The sequence below is a fragment of the Rhipicephalus microplus genome, unplaced genomic scaffold (genome assembly GCF_043290135.1).
Source record: "Rhipicephalus microplus isolate Deutch F79 unplaced genomic scaffold, USDA_Rmic scaffold_115, whole genome shotgun sequence".
In the NCBI taxonomy this organism is placed as follows: Eukaryota; Metazoa; Arthropoda; class Arachnida; order Ixodida; family Ixodidae; genus Rhipicephalus; species Rhipicephalus microplus.
The window spans coordinates 445,001-457,500 of NW_027464687.1; the positions used below are offsets into that span (position 1 = coordinate 445,001).

A 12,500-nucleotide genomic window follows, 5' to 3' on the forward strand; every position below is an offset into this window, starting at 1 on the left:
GCCCCTGTCAGGGGGACTTGCACCGTCGCAAACACCCGAGAACGTCGCCTCCCATACACCACATTTCCCGACCGCCTGCAAGGACGGGGGATTCGGTGCTGGGCTCGGTCCCGTTTCGCTCGCAGCTACTCGGGGAATCCCTGTTGGTTTCTTTTCCTCCGCTTAGTGATATGCTTAAATTCAGCGGGTTGTCTCGCCTGATCTGAGGTCGACAGCGGATACATTCGCTTCCATCAACTTCCTGCACGACCGCGTGCGCTCGCCCTACCAAGTGCGCCCGCAACCCTGTACAGGGCCACTTCTTCACAAGGCTGGCAATCGGCTTCCCCGCTGCACGCGTGCGGCGCACAACCGGTGTGACGTGGAAGTGACGGGACACGTTCGTAAACCCATCGCGAACCGAGTACGACGCCCTACCAAGTGCGCCCGCAACCCTGTACAGGGTCACATCTTCACAAGGCTGGCAAGCGGCATTCCGCTGCGCGCGTGCGTCGTCCGAGCAGTTGCGTGATAAACGACCGTGTCGAAAGCCCAAACACCGCCGAGGCCAGTCGCCGCCGCCGCAAGGGCAGCCACGCAGCCTGGCGAGAGGCATCGTCTCGTGTAGCGTCGCCCCCGCCCCAACTGGAGTGGCCCAGTTTTTTGAACGGGACGGGAACTGCGAAGCACTTAGACCGACGGCGGACTACGACGAGAACGCCTTAAGCTTCGCCAACGTTTCGCCAACTCGTGCGGGCGACTTTTTCCGCTTCGCGGCAAGTCGTCGCGCCGTGCTCTCCGCATCAACCGCGTACGCAGCGAACCGCAAACGTCGGGCGCAGCCTCCTCACCTCCCTGCGCTTTGCGCGCGAACGTTCCCTGTTCGCGCGGCAAAGCCTGGAGGAGGCACGGCCCCGCAGCGTGTTCGAGCGCCCGGTCTACGGGACACCCTGCTTACTTCGAGGGCAACAAGCGCAACGCAAGGCTGCGATCTCGCGCACTTTGCGCACGGCTGGAGAAGCTTTGCTGGCCGGCTTTCGCTCCTCGTGTTTACCGTGCGTTAAAGTTGCGCGTCCGTGGCTCTCGCAGCTCTTGCGCGCCCGGTCGCAGAGAGGAGTACGCAACCTCGACCGCACTTTCCCTGCAGGCTTCCTTCCGACTCGAAGTCCTGCGGCGGTCTCAACGAGGTGCCACATCCTCAATGCAGTCGGTCGCCCCCGTTTCGGTTGGGCTCTGGCACGACGGTCGCCACCGTCTCGCCCTTGAGTGGCCGCTGTTGGCGCTCGCTGTGAGGTGTTCAGCGTGCTGTCCGTGTTGCCGACGCGGTCAAAACGAGTCGACGGCTCACGTTCCCTTGTGCGCCGAAGGCTCTCTTGATATGTGATCCGACCCTCAGACAGACGAAGCCAAGGGAAGACCCAAGGCCGCAATGTGCGTTCAAAGAATCAGTGCTCAGTGTGTCCTGCAATTCACACCAAGTCTCGCAGCTGGCTGCGTTCTTCATCGACCCGAGAACCGAGTGATCCACCGCTTAGAGTCGTGAAAAAGTGTTTGTTCAATTCCGTACAGTCAAAACCAAACGTTTCTGGCACTCGGCCAAACAGTGGCCAAGAAGGGCGCTTTTCAGCGCACGCTTGGACTCCAAAACTCTGCCGCGCCTTTTTCGGCTGCCGCAAATCGAGCAAACGGTGTGTTTCGGACGGCGTTTCGCTTTCGCTACTTGCGAGTGCTTTCGTGGTCCACCCCTCTATAAATACTCGGGAGGCGTCGAAGCCGGTTCTCCAAGCCGGACCCGTAGGTATCGTTGTGTGCTCGCTCTCATTGGCCCGCCTAACCAGAAAATGCCTGCGGTACACCCATTTGGATAAGAGTGCACGCAGATGCGGGCCTCGACGGCTACACATTTCCTCGGGCGGCCGCCTCCCGGCCTCCGTGGAGCGCGGGATGCACGGTCCCATCGACAAGCCTCTCCCGTTTTTACCGTGGCGTCGCGGTTCACCACGGCAGGCGGGTCGGTCTCCTCCGCATAAAAAGGGGGACCCCCGCTTTTTGTTCCACGAAATCGCACAAGCTTTTTTCGCATCCACGGTTTGCCACCGCACACCAAAATTCCGATCCGGCTGCCTACTTTAGCCAACAGGTGGAGCCAGGCGCGCCGTACTTGCGCGGCACTTCCCACGTCCACCGAAGTCGGTGCCAAGGACCACTTTCGGCGCCGGAGCCGCGTACGAGCCTACTCGAGGCGGAAGAACGAAGCCAGCAAGGGCCTGGCCGCAAGTGCGTTCAATTGTCGGGACGTCCAAGTCCCTCGTTCTTCCGTGCTTCCTCTTTCGGCAAGTCGTTGCGGCACCTTCCCAAAGCGCGCAGACCCGCTAATCGCGACGAGCGCGACGTGGCCGTGCCGCCTTTCCCTCGGCAGCAAGCAAAACGCCTGGCAACGTCGACGCTCCCCTAACCGCGATCTCGCACCGTGTTTCGTGTGGCGAATTCAAAAGCCGGCCGGCGCTGCTGCAACCATTACGGTCGGTACGCATACGCCGCGGAGGGCGGGACGGTCATCGGAGCGTGCGGTTCCTCCATCGAGTACTGCGCACCTCGGCCGTCGCATCGCCGTGCCATGACCGGCCGCGCGTCAACGCGAACCGGTGCCAGCGAGATCCCTCGCCTGCAAGAACCGACCGGCAGCCTCCGTCACCCGAGGACGCGGAGGCGCTTGCCGCGGACGGCGGGACGGTATGCACTGGTGCACAGCGGACCCGTCACATCGCCAGTTCCTTGACCGACCGCCGACGCTTGTGCCGTTCCTCTCGTACTTGGCAGTCGCCGCGCGATTGTCGGGTCTCGTTCTTGCACGCTCGAACGGTCGGGAGGGCACTCGGCTGGCGTTTCGGGAACGCGCAGCCTCGCCTTCTACCGACGTAACCACGACTCGCCGTTCGCGCTCCGCCGCTCCTGTTTACAGTACTAGGCGGTCCCGCAGCGGTCGGGTCGCGCATTTCGAGCGCTTCGAGCCACGGTGCAGTGGCGGGTCGAAAGCCGACCTATGAGTGCGTTGCGCCGTTTGTACCCGCGTCCGCCACCTGGCCGACCGTCCAAGGTCGCGGTGTTGGCGTCCGCTGGGCGCAACAATTTGTCACGGGGTGCCGCTCCACATTCAGGCAGCCCCGTGGGGAAAAGCCGACCCCGCGTCCAAACGGGGTCAGCGGCAGAAAGTGTCGGGCGCAGACGCAGCTGAGGCGCTCACCCTTCACAATCCGTTAATGATCCTTCCGCAGGTTCACCTACGGAAACCTTGTTACGACTTTTACTTCCTCTAAATGATCAAGTTTGGTCATCTTTCCAACAGACCGGCGCAACCGAAAGGCCGCGCCGGACATCGGTCCGAAGACCTCACTAAATCATTCAATCGGTAGTAGCGACGGGCGGTGTGTACAAAGGGCAGGGACGTAATCAACGCGAGCTTATGACTCGCGCTTACTGGGAATTCCTCGTTCAAGGGGAACAATTGCAAGCCCCTATCCCAATCACGAAAGAAGTTCCACGGGTTACCCAGTCTTTTCAGACAGGGATAAAGACACGCTGCTTCCTTCAGTGTAGCGCGCGTGCGGCCCCGGACATCTAAGGGCATCACAGACCTGTTATTGCTCTGTTTCGTGCGGCTAGGAGCCGCTTGTCCCTCTAAGAAGGTTGTAAGGTGCTGGGAACCCCGCACCTATTTAATAGGCTAGAGTCTCGTTCGTTATCGGAATTAACCAGACAAATCGCTCCACCAACTAAGAACGGCCATGCACCACCATCCACCGAATCAAGAAAGAGCTCTCAATCTGTCAATCCTCCCAGTGTCCGGGCCGGGTAAGTTTTCCCGTGTTGAGTCAAATTAAGCCGCAGGCTCCACTCCTGGTGGTGCCCTTCCGTCAATTCCTTTAAGTTTCAGCTTTGCAACCATACTTCCCCCGGAACCCAAATACTTTGGTTTCCCGGAAGCTGCCCGCCGAGTCATTTGAGTAACTCAGGCGGATCGCTGGTTGGCATCGTTTATGGTCAGAACTAGGGCGGTATCTGATCGCCTTCGAACCTCTGACTTTCGTTCTTGATCAATGAAAACATTCTTGGCAAATGCTTTCGCAGTAGTTCGTCTTGCGACGGTCCAAGAATTTCACCTCTAGCGCCGCAATACGAATGCCCCCGTCCGTCCCTCTTAATCATTACCTCGTATTCCAAAAACCAACAGAACAGAAACGAGGTCTTGTTCTATTATTCCATGCAAGTTTATTCAGGCGACTCGCCTGCGTTGAGCACTCTAATTTTTTCAAAGTAAAAGCACCGGCCATCTCGAGGCACACAATGAAGTGCACCAAGAAAGAACCGGCATGATGTTCAGTCCGAGCCGTCGCATCGGGTAGATGCACTACTCGTCTGGAACTGAGATCCAACTACGAGCTTTTTAACCGCAGCAGCTTTAGTATACGCTATTGGAGCTGGAATTACCGCGGCTGCTGGCACCAGACTTGCCCTCCAATTGATCCTCGTTAAAGGATTTAGAGTGTACTCATTTCAATTACGGGGCCTCAAAAGAGTCCCGTATTGTTATTTTTCGTCACTACCTCCCCGTGCCGGGAGTGGGTAATTTGCGCGCCTGCTGCCTTCCTTGGATGTGGTAGCCGTTTCTCAGGCTCCCTCTCCGGAATCGAACCCTGATTCTCCGTTACCCGTAACAACCATGGTAAGCAAGTAACCTACCATCGAAAGTTGATAAGGCAGACACTTGAAAGAAACGTCGCCGGCTCGTGGCCATGCGATCAGCACAAAGTTATCCAGAGTCACCACACAATACGGGCCGAAACCCGATCGATCTTGGTCTAATAAAAGCACCCGTTACCCAAAGGGCTCCAGGCTCACTGCATGTATTAGCTCTAGAATTGCCACAGTTATCCAAGTAGGAAGAAACGATCTAAGGAACCATAACTGATTTAATGAGCCATTCGCGGTTTCGCCTTATTTCGGCATGTACTTAGACATGCATGGCTTAATCTTTGAGACAAGCATATGATTACTGGCAGGATCAACCAGGTAATCGTTCGACTGCGCGTCCGTCCTCGCCTTCGGCGGGCCGGACGCAGTCTGTGTGCGGCGGAGGCCACCTTCAGGCGCCCCAACACGCTTATTTTGCACTCCGAGATGACGGCGTTCGAGCTCGCTACGGCACAACCTTCCCGAAAGACGAGTGGGAGCCGTGCGGCAAGAAGCACGTTCATGCTCGCTCTTTTTCGTTGCATCGACTCGGTCGCGCCGTGCGGGTTGCCCAAGCCCGCTGCACTGTCGGTGGACCGGCCGGAACTAGCAACGGAGCCGAGACTGCAAAGCCGCCAGACGACGGGTCACGCCCGCGTCTTCGGCGCTTTCGCATCTGAATCGCCCGAGGACGACACGGAACACACCTCGATATCGTGGTAAAACGGCACCGTCCGACAACCAGCCCCTAACGCATCAAGCGGATGAGGCTGCAGACGACTGCCGTGGATTCCCCTGGAGCAGACCCGAGGACACGCTTGACGAGGCCGAAGCCCGCCGCATATCAGACACCCGGTCGCTTTCGCGTACGCCGCTCACGAGAACCCCCACATAATAGCAGCGATAAGTACCCAGACCTCCTTGGGCACTAATACGAGCGTACTCGAGAAAATTTCACCGCGGGTGTGCCCCGAAACGTGTGGCACGTTGAGCGTGCCACAAGTCTACGTCGCTCTCAAACCCGCCGAGGTCGTAGAATTTGCGACCCTACTCACGAAATTCCCACCGAGGATACGGCCGCAAACGTACCGCACCTTGGGTAGGCCACGAGTTTGTGCAACACTACGCTGACGGCACAGCACCGAGGTCGTGCGCGCACGCACGGGAAAATTCCGCCGCGGTTTCTGCCGAAAACGTGAGGCACCACGACTCTCCGCAAGTTCGCGTCGACTGCGAAAGACCGAAGTCGTGAACGACGTGTCCGCTACTCGCCGCCGACACGCTGGACACCAAACGTACAACGACTCGACGGCGTCGTAGAGGCCCACGACGCGGTTTTCCTTAACGACGTCTCGGCGTGGCACCGACAGGTTAGAACGGCCGACCAACGTTCCCTGTCCGCCGTTCGGCTCAGTCGAAGGGCTCGGCGACTTCGGCAACGCTGCGAAGCCGCACGGTGACGCACGCCATGTCCCCATTTTTTTTTTTTTTTCTTTCTGCGTCTGCCGGGGTGCCCCTATAATAGCAGCGATAAGCACCCAGACCGCCGTGGGTCGCTCGCCCCGGCTGACGTGGTTTTTCGTACTCCTGCGGCGGTCGCCGTCAAGCACGTCCAAATACGCTACTTTCGTGGGCGCATTCACGCTCTTTCGCTTCGCCGGAGTGCCAGCACTCACTCTGCCAAAAACGGCGAACATCCGAGCGGCGGTTCCCACTTTTGCGTCGGCGTCGCAAACCCCGCCCCGGCAGACGAGGTTTGCCGTACTCGTGCGACGGTGGCCGGCGGGCACGTCGAAAGACGCCGATATCGTGCGCGAATTGGCGCACCTTGGCTTCACCGGAGTGCCGCCACTGACTCCTCCAAAAACGGCGAAGATCCGAGCGGCGCTTCCCACTTTCGCATCGGCGTCCCGAACTCCGCCCCGGCTGACGCGGTTTACCGTACTCGTGCGACGGTCGCCGGCGAGCACGTGGAAAGACGCCGATATCGTGCCCGAATCGGCTCCGTTCGGCTTCGCCGGAGTGCCAGCACTGGCTCGGCGAAAGACGACGAACATCCGAGCGACGGTTCTCACTATTGCGTACGCGTCGCAAACCCCGCCCCGGCAGACGCACTTTGCCGTACTCGTGCGACGGTCGCCGGCGAGCACGTAGAAAGACGCCGATATCGTGCCGGAATCGGCCCCGTTTGGCTTCGCCGGAGTGCCAGCACTCACTCGGCCACAAACGGCGAACATCCGAGCGGCGGTTCCCACTTAGCCGTCGGCGTCCCGAACTCCGCCCCGGCAGACGCGGTTGCCGAGCTCGTGCGACTAGCGACCGCGAAGCCGTCTCGCGACGCCGCTTTCGTGCGCGGCTCCCACTGCGACCTGGGTCACCCGAGGTCGACGAGCAAGAAAGAATGTCGAAAAAAAATTTTTTTTTTTTTGCGTCTGCCGGGGTGCCCCTATAATAGCAGCGATAAGCACCCAGACCGCCATGGGTCGCTCGCCCCGGCTGACGTGGTTTTTCGTTTTCCTGCGGTGGTCGTCGTCAAGCACGTCCAAACACGCCACTTTCGTGGGCGCATTCGCGCTCTTTCGCTTCGCCGGAGTGCCAGCACTCACTCTGCCAAAAACGGCGAACATCCTAGTGGCGGTTCCCACTTTTGCGTCGGCGTCGCCAACCCCGCCCCGGCATACGCGGTTTGCCGTACTCGTGCGGCGGTGGCCGGCGGGCACGTCGAAAGACACCGATATCGTGCGCGAGTCGATGCTTCTTGGTCTCGCAGGAGGGCCGCCACTCACTCCTGCAAAAACGGCGAAGATCCGAGCGGCGCTTCCCACTTTTTCGTCGGCATCGCAAACCTCGCCCCGGCAGACGCGCTTTGCCGTACTCGTGCGACGGTCGCCGGCGAGCACGTCGAAATACGCCGATATCGTGCCCGAATCGGCCCCGTTTCGCTTCGCCGGAGTGCCAGCACTCACTCGGCCAAAAACGGCGAACATCCGAGCAGCGGTACCCACTTAGCCGTCAGCATCCCGAACTCCGCGCCGGCTGACGCGGTTGCCGAGCTCGTGCGACTAGCGACCGCGAACGCGTCTCGCGACGCCGCTTTCGTGCGCGGCTCCCATTGCGACCTGGGTTACCCGAGCTCGACCAGCAAAAAAGAAGGTCGAAAAAAAATTTTTTTTTTCTGCGTCTGCCGGGGTGCCCCTATAATAGCAGCGATAAGCACCCAGACCGCCGTGGGTCGCTCGCCCCGGCTGACGTGGTTTTTCGTACTCCTGCAGCGGTCGCCGTCAAGCACGTCCAAATACGCCACTTTCGTGGGCGCTTTCGCGCTCTTTCGCGTCGCCGGTGTGCCAGCACTCACTCTGCCAAAAACGGCGAACATCCTAGTGGCGGTTCCCACTTTTGCGTCGGCGTCGCCAACCCCGCCCCGGCATACGCGGTTTGCCGTACTCGTGCGGCGGTGGCCGGCGGGCACGTCGAAAGACACCGATATCGTGCGCGAGTCGATGCTTCTTGGTCTCGCAGGAGGGCCGCCACTCACTCCTGCAAAAACGGCGAAGATCCGAGCGGCGCTTCCCACTTTTTCGTCGGCATCGCAAACCTCGCCCCGGCAGACGCGCTTTGCCGTACTCGTGCGACGGTCGCCGGCGAGCACGTCGAAATACGCCGATATCGTGCCCGAATCGGCCCCGTTTCGCTTCGCCGGAGTGCCAGCACTCACTCGGCCAAAAACGGCGAACATCCGAGCAGCGGTACCCACTTAGCCGTCGGCATCCCGAACTCCGCGCCGGCTGACGCGGTTGCCGAGCTCGTGCGACTAGCGACCGCGAACGCGTCTCGCGACGCCGCTTTCGTGCGCGGCTCCCATTGCGACCTGGGTTACCCGAGCTCGACCAGCAAAAAAGAAGGTCGAAAAAAAATTTTTTTTTTCTGCGTCTGCCGGGGTGCCCCTATAATAGCAGCGATAAGCACCCAGACCGCCGTGGGTCGCTCGCCCCGGCTGACGTGGTTTTTCGTACTCCTGCAGCGGTCGCCGTCAAGCACGTCCAAATACGCCACTTTCGTGGGCGCTTTCGCGCTCTTTCGCGTCGCCGGTGTGCCAGCACTCACTCTGCCAAAAACGGCCAACATCCGAGCGGCGGTTCCCACTTTTGCGTCGGCGTCGTAAACCCCGCCCCGGCAGACGCGGTTTGCCCTACTCGTTCGACGGTCGCCGGCGAGCGCGTCGAAAGACGCCGATATCGTGCGCTAATTGGCGCTCCTTGGCTTCTCCGGAGTGCCGCCACTCACTCCTCCAAAAACGGCGAAGATCCGAGCGGCGTTCTCCACTTTCGCATCGGCGTCCCGAACTCCGCCCGGGCTGACGCGGTTTACCGTACTCGTGCGACGGTCGCCGCCGGGCACGTCGAAAGACGCCGATATCGTGCCGTAATCGGCCCCGTTTGGCTTCGCCCGAGTGCCAGCACTCACTCGGCCAAAAACGGCGAACATCCGAGCAGCGTTTCCCACTTTCGCATCGGCGTCCCGAAGCCCGCCCCGGCAGACGCGGTTTGCCCTACTCGAGCGACGGTCGCCGGCGATCACGTCGAAAGGCGCCGAATTCGTGCACGAATCGATGCTTCTTGGTCTCGCAGGAGGGCCGCCACTCACTCCTGCAAAAACGGCGAAGATCCGAGTTGCGCTTCCCACTTTTTCGTCGGCGTCCCGAACTACGCCCCGGCTGACGCGGTTTACCGTACTCGTGCGACGGTCGCCGGCGGGCACTTCAAAATACGCCGATTTCGTGGGCGCATTCACGCTGTTTCGCTTCCCCGGAGTGCCAACACTCACTCTGCCGAAAGCGGCGATCATCCGAGCGGCGGTTCCCACTTTTGCGTCGGCTTCGCAAACGGCGCCCCGGCAGACGCGCTCGTGCGACGTACTCGTGCGACGGTCGCCGGCGAGCACGTCGAAAGACGCCGATATCGTGCTCGAATCGACCCCGTTTCGCTTCGCCGGAGTGCTGCCAGTCACGGCGCAGAAAACGGCGAACAAGTGTTTTTTTTTTTTTTTTCCTAGAATTTGTGTTATAGAAGGCACATTTGATATCGGACGATAATTTTCAACTTTATCACGCGCACCGATTTTCGTGTAGAGGTTTGCAAGTTTATGGGAATTTCTCCACTTGGAATAATGCGATTTAGTAGTACTACGAGAACTTCATGGATGTACTCAAGGGTACGGGGCAAGTCAGTTACGTCAACACCTGCAGATTTTTTACACTTCAAACTGAAAATTGTTGGTTGTGAGTCCTCGTGTGATATTAAAGGCCGATTCGCTAACACATAGAACAAAGAAAGAAAGGAAGAAAAAACGCCCGCGCTCGCTCAAGAAACCTGGGTTCGCAACAAGTGGCAACAACAAGCAACCGAGCGAGTGCGCCAAAACCCGTGGCGGCCGAACAAACGCGAAGTCCCAACCGCGTCAGCCGGGGCGGCACGGGACAGGAAAAATCACTTCAGCCGGGGCGGCGGGGCACCGAATAAACCTCGTCACCTCGTCGCAGGATAAAAGAGGAAACAAAAAGTCTAAACAGCGTCTGCTGGAGCGAATGCGTAATAAAACAACAACAACAACAAAAAAAAAACACCCGCGCTCAAGAAGTCTGCAATCCTCACAAAAGGCGACTGTGACCGAGCAGCGTCAGCCGGGGCCGTGCGGAAACGGAAAAACCGCGACTACCGGGGCGTCGAGGCACCGAAAAATCCACTTCAGCCGCGGCGAAAAAAAAAAAACAAAAAGAAAGACGGAGGGGGGGGGGGGGGAACCACGTCTGCCGGGGCGAAGGAAAAAAAAAACGCGTCTGCCGGGGCGAGCCCGGGTGCGGCACCACCGGGAAAACTGTGGCAAACAGACATGGCGATCGAGTGAGTGGGCCGCCAGCCAGGCTCAGCCAAAAAGTGCAAAGTCCGAACTGCGTCAGCCGGGGCGGCAAAAACCGCGTCAGCCGGGGCGGCGCAAAAAACCGCGTCTGCCGGGGCGGCACGAAACCGCGTCAGCCGGGGCGGGGCGAAAACTGCGTCAGCCGGGGCGAAAAGAAAAAAAAAACGCGTCTGCCGGGGCAAGCCCGGGTGCGGCACCACCGGGAAAACTGTGGCAAACAGACATGGCGATCGAGTGAGTGGGCCGCCAGCCAGGCACAGCCGAAAAGTGCAAAGTCCGAACCGTGTCAGCCGGGGCGACGCAAAAACCGCGTCAGCCGGGGCGGCGCGAAAACCGCGTCAGCCGGGGCGGCACGAAACCGCGTCAGCCGGGGCGGCGCGAAAACTGCGTCAGCCGGGGCGGCGCGAAAACCTCGTCAGCCGGGGCGAGCGAAAAGGGGGGGGGGGGGGAACCACGTCTGCCGGGGCGAAAGAAAAAAAAAACGCGTCTGCCGGGGCGAGCCCGGGTGCGGCACCACCGGGAAGACTGTGGCAAACAGACATGGCGATCGAGTGAGTGGGCCGCCAGCCAGGCTCAGCCCAAAAAGTGCCAAGTCCGAACTGCGTCAGCCGGGGCGGCAAAAACCGCGTCAGCCGGGGCGGCGCGAAAACCGCGTCTGCCGGGGCGGCGCGAAAACTGCGTCAGCCGGGGCGAGCCCGGGTGCGGCACCACCGGGAAAACTGTGGCTAACAGACATGGCGATCGAGTGAGTGGGCCACCAGCCAGGCTCAGCCAAAAAGTGCCAAGTCCGAACTGCGTCAGCCGGGGCGGCAAAAACCGCGTCAGCCGGGGCGGCGCAAAAAAACCGCGTCTGCCGGGGCGGCACGAAACCGCGTCAGCCGGGGCGGCGCGAAAACTGCGTCAGCCGGGGCGAAAGAAAAAAAAAACGCGTCTGCCGGGGCGAGCCCGGGTGCGGCACCACCGGGAAAACTGTGGCAAACAGACATGGCGATCGAGTGAGTGGGCCGCCAGCCAGGTACAGCCGAAAAGTGCTAAGTCCGAACTGCGTCTGCCGGGGCGGCACGAAACCGCGTCAGCCGGGGCGGCGCGAAAACCGCGTCTGCCGGGGCGGCACGAAACCGCGTCAGCCGGGGCGGCGCGAAAACTGCGTCAGCCGGGGCGAGCCCGGGTGCGGCACCACCGGGAAAACTGTGGCAAACAGACATGGCGATCGAGTGAGTGGGCCGCCAGCCAGGCACAGCCGAAAAGTGCTAAGTCCGAACTGCGTCTGCCGGGGCGGCACGAAACCGCGTCAGCCGGGGCGGCGCGAAAACCGCGTCTGCCGGGGCGGCACGAAACCGCGTCAGCCGGGGCGGCGCGAAAACTGCGTCAGCCGGGGCGAGCCCGGGTGCGGCACCACCGGGAAAACTGTGGCAAACAGACATGGCGATCGAGTGAGTGGGCCGCCAGCCAGGCACAGCCGAAAAGTGCTAAGTCCGAACTGCGTCAGCCGGGGCGGCAAAAACCGCGTCAGCCGGGGCGGCGCAAAAAACCGCGTCTGCCGGGGCGGCACGAAACCGCGTCAGCCGGGGCGGCGCGAAAACTGCGTCAGCCGGGGCGAAAGAAAAAAAAAAACGCGTCTGCCGGGGCGAGCCCGGGTGCGGCACCACCGGGAAAACTGTGGCAAACAGACATGGCGATCGAGTGAGTGGGCCGCCAGCCAGGCACAGCCGAAAAGTGCTAAGTCCGAACTGCGTCTGCCGGGGCGGCACGAAACCGCGTCAGCCGGGGCGGCGCGAAAACCGCGTCTGCCGGGGCGGCACGAAACCGCGTCAGCCGGGGCGGCGCGAAAACTGCGTCAGCCGGGGCGAGCCCGGGTGCGGCACCACCGGGAA

At 60.8% G+C, this 12,500-nt stretch overlaps 3 non-coding genes across 3 annotated transcripts in view; all 3 read right to left on the minus strand.

Moving 5' to 3' along the window:
- Positions 1-211, minus strand: part of LOC142790517 (large subunit ribosomal RNA) — a 3,958-nt gene extending 3,747 nt beyond the window's left edge. The window contains exon 1 of the ribosomal RNA XR_012889575.1: positions 1-211. This exon is cut by the window's left edge and continues 3,747 nt beyond it. This is a non-coding gene — a ribosomal RNA (large subunit ribosomal RNA).
- A 1,154-nt stretch (positions 212-1,365) lies between these two features.
- LOC142790550 (5.8S ribosomal RNA) lies at positions 1,366-1,518 on the minus strand. The gene has a single exon (XR_012889595.1). It is a non-coding gene; the product is annotated as a 5.8S ribosomal RNA (ribosomal RNA).
- A 1,719-nt stretch (positions 1,519-3,237) lies between these two features.
- LOC142790478 (small subunit ribosomal RNA) lies at positions 3,238-5,052 on the minus strand. Its single transcript, XR_012889536.1, has one exon. It is a non-coding gene; the product is annotated as a small subunit ribosomal RNA (ribosomal RNA).
- Between the last annotated feature and the right edge of the window lie 7,448 nt (positions 5,053-12,500).